Below are 13,702 nucleotides of genomic sequence, written 5' to 3'. Positions count from 1 at the left end.
GACATTACAGGGCAGCCACAAATATTTGAGGGATGGTTGATAGCTATGTATTAGGTAGGGTTGTTTTTTAAAATGCTGCCCACTTTTGTGGTGGAACATGAGGGCTGCTTAGTTAGTACAGTGGTTTCTAGATTGATGGCTATGTTGAGATAGATAAAACTGAAGCTCTAGTTAAGAGCTGAAGCTACTAAATAACCCCATAACCTTGATATCATTCATGATCTTGAACTCCCCTCTTCCTACAATTCCTATAAAAATCCCTCTGATGGGGTGTGACTCACCTCTGCATCACCTACTGCTGGCTGTCACAGGGATTAGCTCCGCTAGCCAGTGCGCCTTCTTCTGGTGATGTCTCACCACTGTCACTTCTGCTCCTGGAAGGATGTCATTCCAATACAACCACAGCATCTTCTTCAGGATACAGCCCTCCAGCTGTGCCACACTCTGTGCCCCCTTCTGGGGGGTGTGGGGGGGATGTACCACAGTCCAGCCACTTCTTCAGTGGCAAGGGAGGAGAAAACCCAGGCCTGTTCACTACTCCAGATCCTGGCCCAGGGACCCTGTAAATGGCAGCCATGCACTGCATCCCTTCCAACCTCTCAGTCTATTTCCCTGGGCCACTTCGCCACAACCTCAGCAGCTTTTCTGCTCTTATCTCAGGGCCTCAGCATGCCAGTCTTAGCAGTCAGCCAGGAGCTCACAGTTTCTCCCCTGATCCTGCCCAGCACTTCTCTGTCCAGCATGCTAGCTTACCTCCTCCTGCAAGCCAGTCAGTACTCCCACCTTGAGCTCCAGAGAACAACTACAGCTGTTTGGCCCAGCAGCCCTTCTTATATGAGCCTGCCCATCCCTGACTGGCTGCTCCTCACAGCCCCTCTCTAATTGGCTGTTTTCTCCACAGTCTCCCCAGGGCTTCATTAACCTCTTACTAGCCAGTGTGGGATTACCTCTGGATAACATGGTTAACATGGTTACCTCTGCAACATCTCCCATGTATGGGTCTGTCGTGATTAGTCCACTGGAAAAATCATCACCCACATCTTCACATCATTTTTTTTTCACTGATTAGTAGAGGCTGGTTGAAAAATCTTCAAGTGGTTGCAGAAAACGCAGATTCCTCCAAGTCAAAATGCTTCATGGGAATGTGTTGATTTTGACTACTTTTTCAATAGGAGAAAGCTGAAAGTTTCAACTTTCTCATTTGTTTTGGTAAGGTAAAACATTTTGTTTTGACTTCATCATTTCATATTACTTTGTTTCATAACACTTTTATATTAAATATTAATATAGTATACATTGCATGTGTTATAGTGAATATTTTACAATATTTTGACATTATTGCAACAAAAAGTTATCTTATTAAAATGAAATGTTTTTACCTTCTTGAAATAAAATGTTTTGAATTATCAAAATGAAACCATCATCTAAATAAAACATTTACATTTTCCAAATTGAAATGTTTCAGAATTTCTGGTTTACTGTAAATTTAGACTTTTCGTTCTGATTCAGAATGAAAAAAAATCAAAATATTGGAATTTCCCATAGATTGGCTTAAGCTCTGCTAATGAAATTTCTCCAGGCCTTCTTCAAGCTTCAGCTTTCCAGATTCCAGCATCTGCAGAATGCTGATGCCTTGCACTTTCTTGCATATACCAAGAAGCACAGTCACGTCATCCTCCACCCTCCTCATGCTCCACTATGCTGCTATTCGTTTTAAGATTGAGTTCAGATTTCTGTGATCTAGTAGATTGAGCACAATTCTGGGAGTCTTGGTGATATTCCCAACTCTATCACTGAATATTTATGGGGCCATGGTAATTCATTTGACCTCTCATTGCATTAACTATTCCATCGATAAAAATGGGCCTAATAATGCTTGACCACCTTTGTAAAATGCTTTCAGAGCTATGGATGAAAAGTGCTATAAAAATGATAATATAGCTTTATCTCATAAGACATTTGAAAAATGTCTTATGAGATAAAGCTATATTATCATTTTTATTTTATTGAATGAACAAACAAAACAAGTTTACTTCATATTAACTTGAGGATCTGATGGTCCCTTCTTGCCTCAAACTCTATGACTATGACAGATGGCCACAGCAAATACTAGAGAAGGACTGAGGAAGGACAATGGCCCAGGTCCAATTCCTTTGAGGATATAGGCCTATATACCTTTAGGAGGTCAGAGTGTTGGTTTCTGACTACAATGACCTATGTTTAACCTGATGTTAGTAAATTAAATAGCAGATAAAAAACTATGAAAACATGTTTCATCCTAGTTTTGATTTCATCAACTTTTCTACATCAAAGTCAGAGCTAGATAACTTTGTATAAACTCTACAGCTGACCAAAGAACATGAACAGGGAAGCTTACTGTCATGGTCAGTACTACCAGGGGTGCAGAACAATTTTTATAGTGGAGGTGAGGAGAGCCATTGAACCAAACTGTAAACCCTGTATCACAATGGAAACCACTTGAAGGCAGGGGGTGCGACAGCAGCCATAGCACCCCGAGTTCCAGCACCTATAAGTACTACCCAGAGGGGAATCTAGAGGGACTGTAGAAAAAAGTCAGTTCAAAAAGTGAAAAAAAAGATTATAAAAGCCTCTTTAATGGCATGGCAGCCCAAGATTGTTATAAAATGTTTAGCAGATACATATCAACCTTGTGTTTCACCCTTTGAGGGTTTTCAATGCCATTTGGACTCCACTATACTGTCATATTGGAGGGTATTGACAGCTGGGTGGAATTGTGTCTTGGATCTCTGAGCAATCACAGCCTTCACTGAAGCTGATAGACTGAATGAAATGCAGTTAGCACAGCTAAATGAGGGAGTGATTAAATTCCCCTTTGTTTAGTGGTAGCTAAAACAATAGAAGCCACCACTGCCCAAGTCATAGATCAGCATGGCAAGATGGGAGTAGAAACTGAGCCATGCAGACTGAGGGGTTTCCCTAGGAACTGATGGGAAACACAGGAACTAGGCATTGATTGGATTATGGCTGTGAGTAGAAGCAGAAAGCCAGAGTTAGGCACCCAGCTCCTACTGATGCATAGGGTACATCTATACTACAAATTAAAGTGTGTATGTCAGGTATACTTGTGCTAGCTTTAATTTAGCTAGTGTGGAAGCAACAGTAGTGAAGAGGTGGTGGCACACATTTCAGCAAATGCTAGCTGCCCCAAAACAAGCCCACTGGAGACACTGGTTACATACTTGAGTTGCTAGCCCATACTGCTGAATCTTCACTGCTATTATGTGTGTTAACTAAATTAAAGCTACCCCTTTACCTACAGCACAGATGTACCCACTGTATGAAAAGGGTTGTCAACAGGCTGGTTTTTTCCTGCCTTTCCAGTTAAAAGAGGTAATGGGAATGGTTTTTGCTGCATTATTGCAGCTATGGATGCAGTAGTCTTAACTACCAGCTGCACATGTCATGGCTGGGAATGTGCCATGGCCTGGCCGGCACTTAAGTCCCACTCTTATCCTCACCTCCTAGGGCTGAGAGGAGCAATGGATAGCCCTCTTTTTATTTCTCTTGTCTTACCCTTTATAAGCTACCCTTAAGACCAGTTTGGCAGCAGGTAATCAGTGCACCAGACCCCACTTCTTCTTAAAGAAGCCAGCCACCCTGTCACATACTTCCACTGAACTGTTTCACAATTTTATATTCACTATAATTCAAGAAAATAATGAGTGTCAGAAGGAGAAGTTATTGTAGAGAGTGAATTTGATTTGTGATTAGAACTGGGGACTGGAAATGAGGAGACTTGTGTTCTATTTCTAACCATGCATGGCTTGTAGTTTGACCTTAAGTAAATCAATTAATCTCGCTATCAGTTTCCCCATCTGTAAAATAGGGATAATACTACTTACTTACCTTTTAAAGAACTTTGAAGTCCCCAGATGAAGAGTATAATTATAGGATAATCCACTCTTGAATAAATGGCAAGGTCACAATTGTATGACTTCTTTGCAGACTTTCAACACATGTACCCTTTAGAAATTCTCAAGTCAAATCAGTGTCTTTTTGACTCAAAATGCCATTAAAGATTAAAGCAATTGAGAAATTCTCTGCTAGGAAAGGGTTTTGTTTTTTTTAACCCTTTTAAGGTGCCAGCTGTGCTGAGTGTAAAATGCCTGATCTCCACTGTCACATTGTGACACCATTTAATACTGTTTGATAATCAGGAACAAAGTACTATTTTAGTTTGTTTTTGCTACCTATGGCTAGTGTTTGTATTTATTTTTCAACCTGATCAGCATTATTCTTCACCAGTACTGTGTCACTCCATCCTCTCTTGTGACCCAACCCTGCAAAGTACTAAGTACCCTGCTCTGAGCATCATCAGATTCCATTGATTCTACTGTATGTTTGGGGTTCAAAGCACCTTATAGATGTTTCAGGATAAGAGGTACTTTATTCACTCCTGGAACTGTGGTCTGCCCAGCCATTCTTTTGATAGAAAGAGGCTCCCTTCCTAATTTTACAAGGAATCACAACATTTTAATTTAGCCTTTGTTCTGAGGACCAATGTAATTCCAATTAACTAAGAAAGTTGCCTGGTATTTGGATTTCACACCCCATTTGAAATCCTCCACTGGGCCAGATACTTTTTTCATTTCACTGAAGTAAATTAAATTATTCCAGATTTACAGCAGTATAACCAAAAGCAAAATCTGTCCCACCATTCCTCCTTACTTGCCATATCATGTTAAAGGGTCAGATCTTCAGCTGATGTAATACAGCATTGCTCCACTGAAGTCAGTGGAACTATGCTGGATTACCCCACCTGAGGTTTTGAACCTAAGTATCTTGCCCTTGTCCTTACCTCAAGGTTCTGCCCAGCTCTGTCTTCCATACCATGATGATTTTGTGTTGTTCTATTTTCCTAATCGAAATGTCATGTGGTTCCAGATCAAATGACTTACAGAAATGTAAGTACATTACATCAATATTATTACCTTTATCCACCAAATTTGTAATCTCATCATAAACTATATCAAGTAGCTTGACAAAATCTATCTCCATAAACCCAGGATGATTGATATTAATTATATTACCCTCCTTTATTTTTTTATTGAGTCCAATATCAGCTGTACCTTTATTTTACACGGGGCTATAGTCAGGCTGATGATCCTGTAATTACTTGGGTCATCCTGTTTAAATATTATAGTATTGACACAGCGTTAGCTTTCTTCTGGTCCACTGGAACTTTCCCAGTGTTCCAAGAGCTAATAAAAATCAACATTAATGGTCCGGTGACCACATCTTTTAAAATGGGTGGATGCAGGTTATTCAAACCTGCTGATTTAAATATGTCCAACTTCAGTAACAGCAGTTAAGCATCCTCCTTACTTACTATTGGAATGGATATGTGATATGAGTGAGATTTAAATCACCTTTGCACTCATATCCCAGACCTGTACTCTCTATAGTTTGTATGTAGCTGCGAATTTGGCCCTTTGGCTCCAATATATTCTATAGATCAATATGTTGCTTATCGTAAATGACAATGTACAAGTTGGAACCTTAAATTAAGCACCTTGAAAAGCTAAGGAAACTACTATTTAAGAGATGTATCTATCACATTGTGGGCAGATTTACCTAAAAACCGCAATACATAGCCCCAAATGATAATATATTTACCAATATATTTACCGGTTTGGCCAATGTACAGTCTCTAAGCAAAAGAATAAATGGACACAAATCTGACATCAGGAATAATAACATTCAAAAACCAGTAGGAGAACACTTCAACCTCTCTGGTCACTCAGTAACAGACTTAAAGGTGGCAATTTTGCAACAGAAAAGCTTCAAAAACAGATTCCAATGAGAAAGTGCTGAACTGTAATTAATTTGCAAACTGGATACCATTAACTTGGGCTTCAATCGAGACTGGGAGTGGCTGGGTCATTACACAAATTGAATCTATTTCCCCATGTTAAGTATCCTCACACCTTGTCAACTGTCTAAATGGGCCATCTTGATTATCACTACACAAGTTTTTTTTCTCCTGCTGATAATAGCTCATCTTAATTAATTAGCCTCTTAGAGTTGGTATGGCAACTTCCACCTTTTCATGTTCTCTGTATGTATATATATCTTCTTACTATATGTTCCATTCTGTGCATCTGATGAAGTGGGCTGTAGCCCACAAAAGCTTATGCTCAAATAAATTTGTTAGTCTCTAATGTGCCACAAGTACTCCTGTTCTTTTTGTGGATACAGACTAACACAGCTGCAACTCTGAAACTTTCCACTGTTACAGGATGAAGCAGCTATTTATAATTCCACCATATTCACAAAAGAATTAACTGATACAGCAAAGATTCTCATGTTGGGCAAAACTCCCAAGTCTGATAATTGTATTAGCAGTTTTGAATGAGTGTGTGCAGTGAGTAATGCTTTCCCTTTTAATTCAATTATCAGTCATCTCTCTAGGTTATTTAAGGCAATATATAACATTTGGATGGGTAGCGTCTGAGATAAATTTGCAGAAGTTAAAATTATGTCTGTAATGCTCTACAGAGAAATCTGACTATCTGTGGGTTGTGTAAAATATTTGCCCTCTTTTCTTATAACCATTTTCCATTTATTTGAAAAGGATATAGAAATACTAATGCTTTATTTGAATTGCCTAGTCACACACACTCCCCTTCCTTAATAGGGAAACTAATAGATCTGTGCAAACAAATAGTGACCCATGACTGTAGAACTTATTTGTAGAAGAAATGAGCATGACCATGAAACTCTGTGATAATTATTCAGCATCTGCTGTAAAAGCTTGCATTTTACCAGCAAATTCTCACACCACTGTAAAATAAGCAGTAATTCCACCGAAGGATTTACACTGGGGTAAAACTGGTATAAACGCTATTGGTCGACTCCTGCTGTCCTTACCCAGGCAAAATTCCCACTGATTTCAATAGGATTTGGTATTCTATACCATAGATTACTGCAGTGTGTCTTTATTACTATAATTAGTCACTGGAACCTTTTGGCTTTTATAAGATCCCTTCTTCTGGAAGCATATGAAACTTTAAAGTGAGTATGGTTTCAGCAAGCACAGTTTTCATGGAATGTACTAAACAGGATTAACACAGTAGGTGTTAGTTTGTGTTTTCTTTAGAATAAAGATACAGTCAACATAGAAAATTTAGGGAAGACCAAGAATAAAAATGAATCAGTCCTGCAACATTATTGAGGGAGACATCAAGAGAACAACAAAAATGTGGTACATAACCACTGAAGCTCTGCCTATCCTTCAAAACTATCATACTATTTTGCTAATACATATTTCCATGTGACGAGATATGGAATTAAAAATTATGTTCTTTTCTATTTTCATAAATGATTAAAATGTGTTAATTATACTATAAACAAGATAGAATGTATCATTGGACAATGTCCTATTTCTTTCCTGTAACATGATGGATTGGTGTTTTTTCTTTCTCTATGGGCTTGGTGTTTGTTTGCTTTTTTTTTTTGTGACGTTTATAATGGAGATAAGGATTCATTCAATGAGCCATTTGCTAAAATGACTTGTAAAATGAACTGCACAGCCACATGGTGAAGTAGAGCATGGTCAAATCTTGTTTGCTTTACACAAGACTAGACACAATGGGACTCGTTATGATAGGATTACTCATGAGCAGGAGTTTGTAGGTTCTGGTCCCATCTGAGTGACAGGAATGGGATTTGGAACCCAATCCTTATGAATTAGGACTACTCAGGTGAGCAAAAGTCTGCATTATCTGGCTATTGGTTTGCAGTTTAGAAATAATTTATTTTAGAGAGACAAGATGTGATGAAATGGGGTTTCCCCCTTGCTATGTTGTATGCGAGTCTATGTGAGCTTTACTGTTTTGCATGAATACTGTGTGTACCTCAGTTTCCCAGTGTCCCAGTATATTACACCAATGCCTAGGTGGTGGGAATAAGGATGTGAGACTTTTGCTGAGGCCCTCGGGGCAGGCTGCTCCCGCTGCCTGCATGTAAGCAATGGATGGTGCCCTTCATAACCTGAGAACCAGGAGGGAGATGCGATCAGGTGACACCTTGTTCGGGAAGCAAGACAAAGACCAGGAGGAGGGGCAATGGTCTTATCGGAGGTCAGGTTGCTGGAAGCTGGGCAGTTGGGTGTTGAGGACTCAAAGGCAGGGAATCTAGGGTGTCAAGCCTGGGGTCCCCCCAAGATGGACTTTGCTGAAAGTCACTGATTTCTGTGCTAATTAGGTCTGTTCTAGGTTGTGTCCCTGTCAACTAATAAACCTTCTGTTTTACTAGCTGGCTGAGGGTCACTGCTGATGTGAAGTTGGAGCGCAGGGCCCTCTGGCTTCCGCAGGTGTTCCCATTCAGGTGGACCCGCCAAGGGGAACTGTAGAGTGAGAACAAGGATGCTGAATGCTCTGAGGTCAGTCCCAGGAAGGCAATAGCCAAAGGGCTCTTTGCCCTGGACAGCATGCCCTGAGGGGAGTCACACTATCCAGAGTCCTGTCTGGCTTCATACAGAGCAGTTTCAGAGCATCGGACCTGTGACTCTATCACATAAGATGGGTGGGTATTATCTTTTAGTGTATCAACTTTCTGTTGGTGAGACAGTCAAACTTTTGAGTTTACACAGAGTTCTTCGGACCTCAACAAGATTTTGAGCTTACACAAAGGTCTGAAGAAGAGATCCATGTAAGATTGAAAGCTTGTCCATCTCACCAACAAAGGTTGTTCCAATAAAGGATATTACCTCACCCCACCTTGTTTCTCTAATATCCTGGGACCAACATGGCTACAACAACATTGCAGAGTTTCTTTTGTCATTTACTTCTGTAATCATTAAGGTCCAAGTTCAACAGTACATCTCTATAAGGCAAAGTACTTAACCATGTGATTAATTTTAGGCATGTTCTTAAGTGCTTTCCTAAATTGGAGCCTTATCCTGTGAGGTTCTGAGACCAGAGCCTCAAAGGGATTTAGGTGCCTACCCCAATGAGCACCTGCAACTCCTAGTGAAATGAAAGAGCATTGAGAGGACTCAGTACAGTGCAACCCCCGCAAATTCCTGCTATCACTGTTCATCTTTTCAAATTTATCCTAAATATGTTACGGCAAACCAATAGACTAATCAATCGAAAGGAAAAAATAATAAGTATATTGTTCTTGTGTTATAATGGTGTGTGATATTTCTTCGCTGGTCACAATGGGTCATGATGGGGTGCAACACATTTCAATATAAGAACCATAATATGAAATGTGTGTTAAAATTATGCTTCAAAGACCTCTGCCAACCTGGCTATGTTTATGGGATAATCTGTGATGCAGTTGGTAGTGATATTGAAATTGTTCTTTATTTCCCCCCACAGTACTTTGGGAATAAGATACTGTAATTCAATGCCAATGTATGATCAGTAAAGAAAAAGGCTGGCCATATTTTGGGGTGTGTGTAAATGGATGACCTGAAACTACAGTGATTAGTAATAGGATAACTTTGAAGCTGTGAAGAATTACTGGACAAAGCTTCAATGTATTTTATGGTATATTTTCATGGCATTGATTGGCAAAGAAATACCAATAATTTTCCAATACAGATAATGTCAGTCAGTACATTTTTAATATTCTCATCCAATCATCAGTCCTTGATTCCCTTCTGTTTTCTAACTTCCAGCATCAGCTGGATTTCCAGATAAAAAACATAATATATATGACTACTGAACTATGCTTTAGTTAAGATTAGCTACTTAATATCCATGAGTATCAAATGAGATTATTCTCTAGCATCTTAAAATATCCTGGTGAACAGTTTAAAAATTGCCAACATAAATTGGCCATTTCTGTTTAGAAAGGTGTCATGGGAAATTGGTAGGGTAAGTGCTTATTTCAACCATAGAATTTCTTAACAAGAAAAAGCTAAAACTATTAATATTTTTGCCATATTGCCCATATCTGATATTTCAATAAAATAATAACTCGGTGTACAGGATGGGTATGATTTAATTGTACTAGAAAACAGTACATATTATCCTAGGAAGAATATTATAGATGGGGCGGGTAGCACTGTCTATTAATGTTGCCTGACTCTCTTTCTCTCATAAAACCTTGTTTTCAATTGCTTATAACTGTGCTAAACTGGGCTCAAATTTTCCATGCTGGATGTCTGTCTCAGGCTGAATTTATTTATTTTTGAAAATTTCAGCCAAAATTGTTCAGCCATTTCAGAGAACAAGGTTAGAGGGAAATATATGTTGTCTTGCTCATGTAAAAAAGATCTGTGACATTTTCTTTGAAAATCTCTATCATCCTCATGCTGCAGAGCAGGGGCTTGAAATTTGGCACAGAGGTATCCTTTGTGTCAGGAATGTATCTTTTGCTGTCCTCATGAAAATCTGCACAAATTTGGTGTTGTATTAAGCCTTTGAAAAAGCACACTTTGCACCTCCTTATTAGATACTTCTTAGGTTTTAGCATCTGAATTCCTTGAAGATTTCATCCACAACGGGAATACTTTACTTTTCTGAGCTGCTGTGGGCCATGCTGGGTCCAGGTCTGAAAACCGGAATTGAGAGCCAGGAGACTCTCTCTCCTATACTTTCAGTGACCCCTCCCTTGCTGGGTCCAAGCCATGTGAAGGACGAAGCTGGAAGGGTGAGGGAGACTGGGACTGGGGGTGAGGAGTCCAGAGGGGTGAGATTAGAACTTTTTTGGCAAGGAGATTGGAACTGGGATGAGTAGACTGGGGAATGGAGACTGGGACTAGCTAGATGAGAAGAATGAGACTGTGATGAGGAGTCAGGCTTGGGCAAAAGACAGGACTGGGAGAAGAACAACAGTTAGAAGGGATCAAACTTGGGGAGAATGGAAAGAAGAGTCCATGCCCATTAGAGAACACTCCCCTCCAGAGCCTAGAATGGAATTCCAGATTCCTGAGTCTCACCATCCCTTTGATGTCAGCAAATAGCTGTGAAACCCACAGGCAAAGTATGTGTCTCATCCCCTTCTGGTGCTGAGACACAGAGGACGAAAACTTATTAGTTCTATCTATCCCTTTCTGTGGCACAGAGCTCCTGTGTGATGCCGGGAAAATCACTAAAACCAAACTTTTCACAGATTGTCACTACGTGTGTGTAGTCTCATTTTCTGGGTGCCTGACTGGAGACCATGGGGTCTGATTTGTAAATGTGCTGAGCACTCACAGCTGCAATCAAAATCAATGGGAACTGTGAAGTGCTATACACCAGTAAATATTCTGAAAAATCAAGTCCCATGAGCTCAAATTGGGCACCCAAATTAGTGGATACTTTTGACCTTGATTGCTGTTGTGCCTCAGTTCTCCATCTGTAAAATGGGGATAATAATACACCCTAATTTCATAGGGTATTGTGAAAATAAATGCATTCATATTTGTGAAGCACTCAGATACTATGGTGATATGCACCATACAAAAGTTCATGAGAAAATTAAAAATTCTGTATTCATAGCCGGTCTTGATTAGTGTGCAGTAAATAAGGCATGGGCTACACATTGAACAATAAGAAGAAAACTAAATATTGAATAGCTACTCATTAACTGAGCACTGTCCATTAACTGTGCACTGAATGAAGCAGAGGTGTTGTGGAAACAATATATGATGATGTAATTAGACAGTATCATAATGTATAAACCCAAGGGGGAAGAACTATACAACAACCTTAATTCTGGCATTTCTGGCTTGAGTCTGAAACCTTTATAATGTTCTTTTAACATAGCTTTGTGTGTGTATATATAATATAAATAGAGAACAGATGTTTGACAGCACAAAGGAAATATAAATCTAGAACCACATGGGAAAATGCTCCTGATGCCACCACCCTTGCTGCCCAGCAGAGGGTCATTTTGAAGATATGGCTGGGGAATAGGAAATGTGATCAGAGAATCTCTTACTTCTAGCTGTGTTTAGCTGGTACACAAGCTTATTGGGGATGCTGGCAGCTGACTGTAAATTAGATCCTCCCTGTTTTGGACCAAGGTGCTCGAAGCACCACAGGCCTGGAAGGAGTACTTTGAGAAAAACGAGGCTTACACACAGCTGTAAGTTATTGGCTTTATTGAAGGTTCGTGACTTACCTGCAACGGGGACTCCAAGCGTTGCAGTCACGGAGGCGGGGAACCCAGCACACCGGAGCTTTGCCTGGGACGGAGTCCGATGGAGGGGCAGACAGTCAGCATTAATAAACATTACACAAAAACAGCTCATGAATATAAAATTAGGTGCTTCTTAAAGGGGGGCTTTTTACTACCTGGCGAAGGGCCATGCAAAGCAGCTGTGTTCTTTAAGAACTATTTTTTACAATAACAAAGCAGCTGTGTCTTTTAAAAATTAACTTTATTTTAAAATAACGAAGCAGCTATTTATGTCTTACAGTAACTTTTCGGCTTGAGAAAGCGGAAGTTCCCTGGCTAGGCTGTAACAAAGTTTTCCGCAGTCCCTTACACTCCCCTTAAATTGATAAATGGGGAATGTCACAAACATAGCATATTGACACTGCCCTTCCTCTCTCCCTTCTCCACACACACAGTTCCCTGAGCTTTGTCAGGCTCAGCATGGTCTTCATTGAAAAATAAGATGTATATATAAGTACTATGGCATTCTAAACATTGGTCTCCCTAATCCTGCTACTCCTTGTGATCAATATTTTTTCCTGTGCCCCTACTGATTAGCAGTCATTAGTATCTCGTTTTAGGATATTTTCTGTGCCAAAGATAAAGTTTTTTCTCTGACTGTCTTTCATAAGAGGTTAAAAGATTGTTTCCCCTTCAAGAACATATATGCTGTGATGTACTGTCCCTTTAAATGTTTAAGCACTCTATATTCTTCCTCCACAGCGAAAAGCCACACTTTGGTTTCTATTTTGCTGCCAAAACAATATAGTCACTGCAGCAGATAGCTCTGCTTTAAATCAGCTCCTCCTGCATCTCTATCACTTTTTTGGCTGGGTCCAAAAATAACACTGGTGATGTGGACCTTCTATCTCATGACTGTTTCATTGCCTGAACAAGAAGAGTAAGCAAATAATGTTATATAAAAAAGGAAAAAGTTCACCAACAGGTACAAAGTGGCAGACTGCTGTTTTGCTGCAAGGGACAGCCAGCAAGAGACGGGAATTAGGCAAAGAAGAGAGAACAAAGTAGGAGGTGGCTGCTAAGCTGCTGAAGACAAAACAGGAGAGCAGCCATTTTTGAGAGGAGAGCAGCCATATTTGTTCTCATGCAAGCTAGAGAGAGCAAGAACGAGAGAGTCCACCTGCACTCAGAGAGTCTTCATCCGGCACAGGAAGCCCAAGTACAATCAAAGGAGTGAATCTGCAGTGTAAGCACACAGCCAGCAGAGGGAGATCAAGTTCAGCCAGTGCACCTTACAAAGGAAAAATAAAAAAAAATTCCCTGTGTAAAAGAAGCCGTACAGGATGGCACAAAGTTAACAAGAAAAATGAAATGGCAACGTATGTGGTCAGTATAGGTGAGTTTGATGAGAACTGTGACTCATGGGCAATGTACTTCAAATGTTTAGAACAAGTTATAGTTTGCAATTCCATTCCAGGTAGACAGAGTTTCAACCTTGCTGACAATGATGGGTCTGAAGGTATACAGACTGCTGCAACACCTATTTTTCCAATTATGCTGGAAATGCCATGTATGCTGCAATTACTGCAGCAATGCGGGA

The sequence above is a fragment of the Dermochelys coriacea genome, chromosome 4 (genome assembly GCF_009764565.3).
Source record: "Dermochelys coriacea isolate rDerCor1 chromosome 4, rDerCor1.pri.v4, whole genome shotgun sequence".
Lineage (NCBI taxonomy): Eukaryota > Metazoa > Chordata > Testudines > Dermochelyidae > Dermochelys > Dermochelys coriacea.
The sequence above is the reverse complement of the archived record's forward strand: the minus strand, read 5'-3'. Positions refer to the sequence as shown.